The sequence below is a fragment of the Cynara cardunculus genome (assembly GCF_001531365.2).
Source record: "Cynara cardunculus var. scolymus isolate 2C chromosome LG 15, CcrdV1, whole genome shotgun sequence".
Classification (NCBI taxonomy): Eukaryota; Viridiplantae; Streptophyta; class Magnoliopsida; order Asterales; family Asteraceae; genus Cynara; species Cynara cardunculus.
In genome coordinates, this window is record NC_037542.1 from 2,166,699 (window position 1) to 2,174,394 (window position 7,696).

At 34.8% G+C, this 7,696-nt stretch overlaps 1 pseudogene; it reads left to right on the plus strand.

Annotated features, from left to right (window-relative positions):
* Positions 1-1,300: 1,300 nt before the first annotated feature.
* LOC112527526 lies at positions 1,301-6,499 on the plus strand (annotated as a pseudogene).
* Positions 6,500-7,696: the final 1,197 nt, after the last annotated feature.

Here is a 7,696-nt window from a genome sequence, read left to right on the forward strand (position 1 = left end):
CTTGAAAGCCCTTGTGAAGTCCATGGTTATAAACCATGAAAACTTCAATCACCCCACCTATGTGGGATACCTCCCACACACCCATTTGGTTTTGCAAAAATCATCCCAAGTACCCAACTTTGAGCCTCGATATCTCATTCACACATACTCGGTTTTGGACACATTATATATGGTTTCAAAGCTCTCATAACGAAGAACGTAAACCCACTAAGAGTCAATTAAAATTAAACCATATACATGTAGTTAAATGTGCCCAAAGTTAGTAAAAAAAATCACATTTTCTACTTAAAAATTTCCAACAGAGATTTCGTCATCGATTGAAGATTGTGGGATTATTGATTTGTAGGTTTTCATTTATGTCGACAACGAAACTCGATTTGCCTTTCTTGGAACGAGATAACCGATATCCGTTATGGAAGATAAAGATGAGATATGTTCTTGTCCAACAAAATTTGCATAAATGCATTTTGGGACGAGCCTATATGCCTGGTGCTTGGACGGAAGACGAAAACTAAATGACTTGAGAGCCTCATCCTTGATTAGGTTGCATATGTCTAACAATATTTTACAAGATGTTGCGGAAGAGGAAATGACTTATCGAATATGATGTAAGCTAGATAAAATGCTTATGACAAAGAGTTTTCCCAATAAGCTCCATGTGAAGCTTAAATAGTATGCCCATCGTTTATCTGAAGGTGGTTCAACCACTGCATATCTATAGAAATTAAAAAAGATAGTTGGTGTCTTGAAGAATCTTGTGGTGAAATATGATAATGAGGATTTGGGTCTAATTTTTTATGCTCTTTTCGAAAATCATTTGCTACTTTGTTGGATACAATCATTTATAGTAGGGATTCCCTTACTCTTGAGGAAATTATACCGCTTTGAATTCATAAGAGAAGATGAAAGAGATAATTCCGGGTAATGAACCAAAGGCCAAGAGATGAAATGCAAGGGGACGACCTTTTGTAAAGAGGCTCGAGCTCTTGAGGCAAATCAAGATCAAAATCTCGTGGTCAAAAGAAGTTTTGTAACTTTTGGAGAGACCTCATCATTGATGAGTGTTTTAAGCTTCAAGCCAAAAACAAAGCCAAGAACAGGACAACGGGTTCCTCTGGGGAAGCCGACATTGTTGAGCATGAGGAAGGTGGAGCTAGTGAAGTTGAAGTCATGACGGTCTCCGGTGGTAATCCAAAGGCTACAGGAGAGTGGATTCTAGACTCAAGTTGCTCATTTTATATTTTTCCCAATCGTAGTTGGTTTTCATACAAATGAGCAAGTTTTTGAAAGTGTTGTAATGATGGGGAACAATGCTACATTCCATATTGTTGTTGAAGGCACAATTAGAATCTGTATGCATGATGGCGTCACCCGAACACTTGGGAGTGTGAAACATGTTGCCGAGCTTCAAAGAATCTCATCTATCTTAGTTCCTTTGATGAAAAGGGTTATGGAGTTCTTGGGTAAAGATGGAGCTATAATGGTTAAACATGGAGCGCTAGTGTCAATGAAAGCTCAAAGAAAGTCCGCTAACCTTTATATTTCACAGGTTCAAAATGTTAAGGGTGATGTTGTAGTAGCTTCAAAATCAATGTCCAATGGTGATCTATCCAAGTTGTGGCATCTTTGTCTCGGTTGCATGAGCGTTGGTGGTATGACTGAGCTAAGTCAACGTGGTTTTTTGAATGGATACAAAGTTATCGATTTGCAATTTTGCAACCATTATGTGTATGGGAAGACAAAGAGCCACTTGATTATATTCATTCCAACTAAAGAGCCACTTGACTATATTCATTCCAACTAAAGAGCCACTTGACTATATTCATTCAAACCTTTGGGGTCGTGTTACTTCTTATAGTGGAGTGCTTACTGTTATTGACAACTTCTCTCGTAGAATGTGGGCTTTCTTCTCAAGATGCAAGAATGATATTTTTGAGATATTCAAAGAATAGGGGACCATGATGAAAAACAATACGATAAAGAAATGAAATATCTTCTAACTGATAATGACTTAGAATTTTGCTCCGAGGAGTTCAATGCCTATTGTCAGAAAGAAGGCATCACAAGGTATCATAATGTTGCCCGTACTCCTCAATAGAATGGTGTGGCCGAAAGGATGAACCACATTATTCTTGAGAAAGTTCGATGCTTGTTTTCAAATTCTAAGATGCCCAAGTATTTTTGGGCGAAAGCGACTTCTACTGCTTAGTATATCATCAATAACTCTCCCTCAGTTGTTATTGAGAAGAAGACTCCTTTGGAAGTTTGGAATGGATCACCGGCCCATTACAGAAATTTAAGAATCTTTGGTTTCCTGACTTTATGCAAATGTTGACAGTGGGATGTTGGAATTGAGAGCTTTGAAATGTAAATTCCTTGGATACAAAGATGGAGTGAAAGACTTTAGGCTATGGTGCACGGAAAGAAAGAAGATTATTATAAGCTGAGATGTCACTTTTGATGAATGTTCTATGTTGCATAATTCATCGTCTTCTACATCTGAGACCATTTCTAAAACTCCTCAAAAGAAACCTCCAATGGAGGTGGAGCTACATATTGCTCCATCATCGAGCTCTCATGTTACTAAGGATACTAATGTTTCTTTTTCTTCTTCTTCCACTACAGGTATTCAAGTAGTAGGTTATTCTCCATGACAACCTTTGCCACATGAGTCCGAACTATGCATTGCACATGATAGAGGAAAGAGACAAATTGTACACTCTACACGGTCAACGCCGTCCTTGGGCCTGTTAAATCTGGCATTCAGAACAGGGCCCCCAACATTTTGGGGCCCAAAATTCACAGCCCATATGATATACATGTATTATTCGTTCGACTAAGGTTTCACGAGACACGATTGGGTTTGGCGATTTCATACCTGGACTGCTGGACGACGATGGACCAGAACCAGATGCCTCGTGCCCTCGACCCTCGTTGCCTCGATCTCCCCTCTCCTCTCTATCCGTCTCGTCCACGATTATCGATTGAATTCTTCAAAATGGCTAATGATTCGGTTTCAGAATCTTCAGATATGCAACGACAACTAGAACAACGATCGTATTTTAGATTATTTTTGTTAAGTATAAATACATGTTTGGTCGATTTGTTGATTACTCGTTATCTGATTACTATTCACTGTTCTTAAATCTCATAATCTCAACAATTTGGTCGATTACTTGATTGTTTTTTGCTGATTTCATCTGTCATCTGTGTTGGTCTTGGTCAATTGGTAACTTGGTTGGACTGTTGGTGAGGGAGTAGGTGGTCGATTTTAACCTAATTCCTAAATCCTAAAGGTGAGATAAAGTATCCTCTTAAGTTTTTTATCTGTATACACATTACACAGAACTCTATGATTAATTGATTATGATTTATTGATTTATGTCTGTATTCAGTTCTTTGTATACACAAATTCAATTCTTTGTATACACAAATTCAATTCTTTGTCTGTCAATCTGTCATAACTGTTTGGAATAATGGAATTGCATAATATTTAGGTTAATAGGTTCCCATTTTCTCTTTTTTACTTGTCAAATTTTCTTAGTTAATAGTTTATTCAATTATTTGATTTCTTCATGTGGTTCCATCTCTTTTCAGTCCTCTGCTACTGTGCTACAGTGTTACTTAACCTTTGCCTCCATTTGTCTTATTTCTTCAATTTATATTTAGCCATTTAGGCATTTAGCCTTTTATTGCTTGTTCACTGTTCAGAATCACAAGTGTAAGAAAAAATTGAAAACTTGTTCACTTGTTTTAGGTTCATCTTCTTATTTGTTTAGGTTTGGTTCAAATTGTCCAAACTTCAATCTTCAAATTGTTTAGGAATTAGGTTCAAATGACCAAATTCTTATTTCTTATTTCTGAATATATGTTAATATGTACATGTGTTTATCTCTTGCACTACAATCAAAATCTTTTGGGACTTGGGAGTTGGGACTTGGGAGGACCAAACATCAATAGCCAGTAGTAGTACTATCATCCTCACTCGGGTTGTTTTGTTCCTTATCTTTTTTCTTTTACTTATTTTCAGTTCCAATATGTCTTCTAGGGTTAGAAAATATGATTATGAATATCAAAAACGTAAAAAAAAATTGAAGAGATAATTCAATCTCAAAAGGGGTCTTTTGATAAATTTGTCATAAAAGAAGGTTCGTCTTCTCTTGACAATGAACATGTTGATATTAATTTGGATGATGCTTGTATTGATGCTAATGAAAATTCTAACATGGTGAATTTAGTTGGCACTCTAAATGACTTTCATGAGGATTTGGCTACAAATGTTGATACTAATAATACTTCTAATGATGTTCCTGATGTTATTGCTAATAATGTTTCTAATGATGTTCCTAATACTACTAATGGTGATGATGCTACTAATTTTGGTGATGTTTTTGTTCATTTTGATATATTTGATCCAAGAAATTGGGATGCATTAGATTCTAAAATGATTGATGTGTTAGTTGCTAAGGGTCCTAAAAGAGATTTGTCTGTTTAGAAAGGTCCTAAAGATAAATTATCTAAACGCTTTTATGCCACATGGTATACTAGAATTTTATCAAATGGGGAGAAATGTGATAGAGATTGGCTTGTATATTCAGTAGAGCTTGATAAGGTATTTTGTTTTTGTTGTAAAATCTTTAAAAAAAGACATATAAAAGGTCAGTTAACAAATGATGGATTTGGGGATTGGTCACACCTTAGCACTAGACTTAAGGAGCATGAAACAAGTATATATCATGTAATGAATATGAAAACTTGGAATGATTTGTGGCTAAGACTTCAAAAGAATCAAACCGTTGACAAAGTTGTTCAAACCCAAATAGAAAAAGAAAAAAATCATTGGAAAAAAGTTTCGGTAAGAGTTGTTTCTATTGTAAAATTTATTGCAAAGCATAATATTGCATTTCGTGGAAGTAAAGCAAAATTGTATGAGAATAGCAATGGTAACTTTTTGGGCTTGATTGAGATGTTGGCTGAATTTAACCCAATTATTCAGGATCATGTTCAACGTATTACAAATGATTATGTACATGTTCATTATCTTGGTCTTAGAATTCAAAATGAGTTGATAACTTTGCTTCCAGGAGACTTAAATGTGAAATTATTAATAAAGTAAAAGAGGCAAAGTATTTTTCTGTTATCCTTGATTGCACTCCCGATATAAGTCATCAAGAACAAATGTCCTTGATATTAAGGTATGTAGATGTTTCTTCTAAAATTGTTAGCATTGAGGAATCTTTTCTAGGATTTTTAGAAGTAGATAATACCACGGGCCAAGGTTTGTTTGATGTTCTAGTAGTTGAATTAAAATCACTTGGTTTGGATTTTAGATGATGTGCGAGGACAAGGTTATGACAATGGTTCAAACATGAAGGGAAAACATCAAGGAGTACAAAGGAAGCTACTAGATATAAATCCTAGAGCATTTTATACTTCTTGTGCTTCTCATAGTCTTAATTTAACTGTATGTGATATAGCCAATACTTGTGGTAACGCTAGAGATTTTTTTGGAATAATTCAACGTATTTATACAATATTTGCTAAGTCCACTAAAAGATGCCAAGTGTTTAAAGATAATGTAAAAGGATGGACCGTCAAGTCATTGTCAACGRCTCGCTGGGAGAGTCGTATTGATAGTGTAAAGGCTATAAGATTTCAAGTGTTAGAGATAAGAGAAGCTTTACTTCAAGTGGCTGAAATAGATAATGACTCAAAAATTAGAAGTGAAGTAAAATCTTTAGCACACAATGAGCTTGGTGATTTTGAGTTTCTAGTGTCAATGGTGGTTTGGTATGAAATATTGTATGCCGTAAATTTGATTAGTAAACATTTACAGTTAGAAAATATGTTAATTGATGTTGCTATTGATCAAGTTAAGGGACCGATTTCTTATTTTAAGGGATATAGAGAAACAAGATTTTTAGATGCTATAGAATCAGCAAAAATGATTGCCACTGAATTGGATATTGATCCGTTGTTTCCTCAAAGACGTGAAATTCGAAGAAAAAAGTATTTTGATGAAAATCCGCGTGATGCATCTGTAATGAATTCACAATCAACGGAGGAGTCATTTAGAGTTAATTATTTCTTATGTGTCGTTGATCATGCAATTGCTTCACTAAGTAGGAGATTCGAACAATACCAAGAATATGAAARTGTGTTTGGGTTTTTGTTTACATCTGATAAGTTGCGTTCTTTGGATGATACATGTTTAAAGTCTTCTAGTACTAATTTTGAAAATGCACTGAAGAAACAAGACCAATCTGATATAGATGGGAATGACTTATATGTTGAATTGAAGATACTTCAAGATCTTTTACCCACACAAAAGATGGGATCTCTTGATATTTTAAAGTATTTGAAACATGTTGAATGCTTCCCTAATGCGATTATTGCTTATAGATTTTTGTTGACTATTCCTGTAACAGTTACATCTGTAGAAAGAAGTTTTTCAAAGTTGAAGCTGTTGAAGTCTTATATGCGCTCCACAATGACATAAGAAAGGCTTAACGAACTTGCAATGATAGCACTTGAAAATGACTTTTTGGAGAAAGTTGATTATGAAGAGCTTATTGAAGATTTTGTTTCCAAGAATGTTAAAAGAATGATTTTATTCAAGTGAAGTTTACATGTTATATTGTTATTTTGTCTTGCTGTTTTTATTTGTAAGGCTTTAAATATGCTATGAACTTTTGTATTTAACTTTTATTCGTTTTGTCGCCCAATCTACTTATTTTTTATAATAGTGTAACAGGCCTCCAAAAAGATTGGGACGACCCTGTACACGGTATATTCAAGAAGTCGATTTAGTAACATATAAGTATAACTGAAGAAATAAAATGCACTGTTAAGCCTACTTCTTATTGTAGGGCTATCAAATTAAAAGATGCAAATAAATAGATAATGGAAATGCAGATAGAGATGAAATCCTTGAAAAAGAACGGAACTTGGGAGCTTGTGCCTACTTTAGATGCAAGTGGGTTTATAAATTGAAGGAAGGGACCACTCCAAATGAAAAACCAAGATATAAAGCTCGTTTAATCGTCAAAGGTTATAGTCAAATTCCTAGTATTGACTATAATGACATTTTCTCACTGGTGGTGGAACATATTTATATACATGCATTGCTTACGATGGTTACGCCCAGTGATTTTGAGCTTGAGCAATTGACGTAACAACCACTTTTCTGAATGGTGAACTTGAGGAAAATATTTTTATGCAACAAACAGAGGGTTCAAGATTTCGGGTAAAGAAGGTCACATGTGTAAGCTTATAAAATATCTCTATGGCCTAAAGCAGTCTCCTAGTAAATGTACAAGAGATTTGACGCATTTATGACCGCACACGACTTATCTAAATCTTTGAACGACAACTGAATTTATTTTAAGAAGTATGATGATGGGTCGATGTTATATAGTCTCTTGTATGTGGATGACATGTTTTTAGCAGCTAAACATATGGGAGAAGTTCATAAGGTTAAAGACCAGTTGAATTCAGATTTTGATATGAAGGATTTGGGAGTTGTAAAAAGAATTCTTGGTACAGAGATCATTCGTGACAAAAAAGCAAGAAAATTATATCTTAGTCAAAAAGGGTATGTTGAGAAAGTTCTTCGCCTATTTTATATGTCTGAAACAAAGTCTTTCAATACTCCATTTGTGCCTCATTTCAAGTTATCATCCGCTTTAAGTCCACG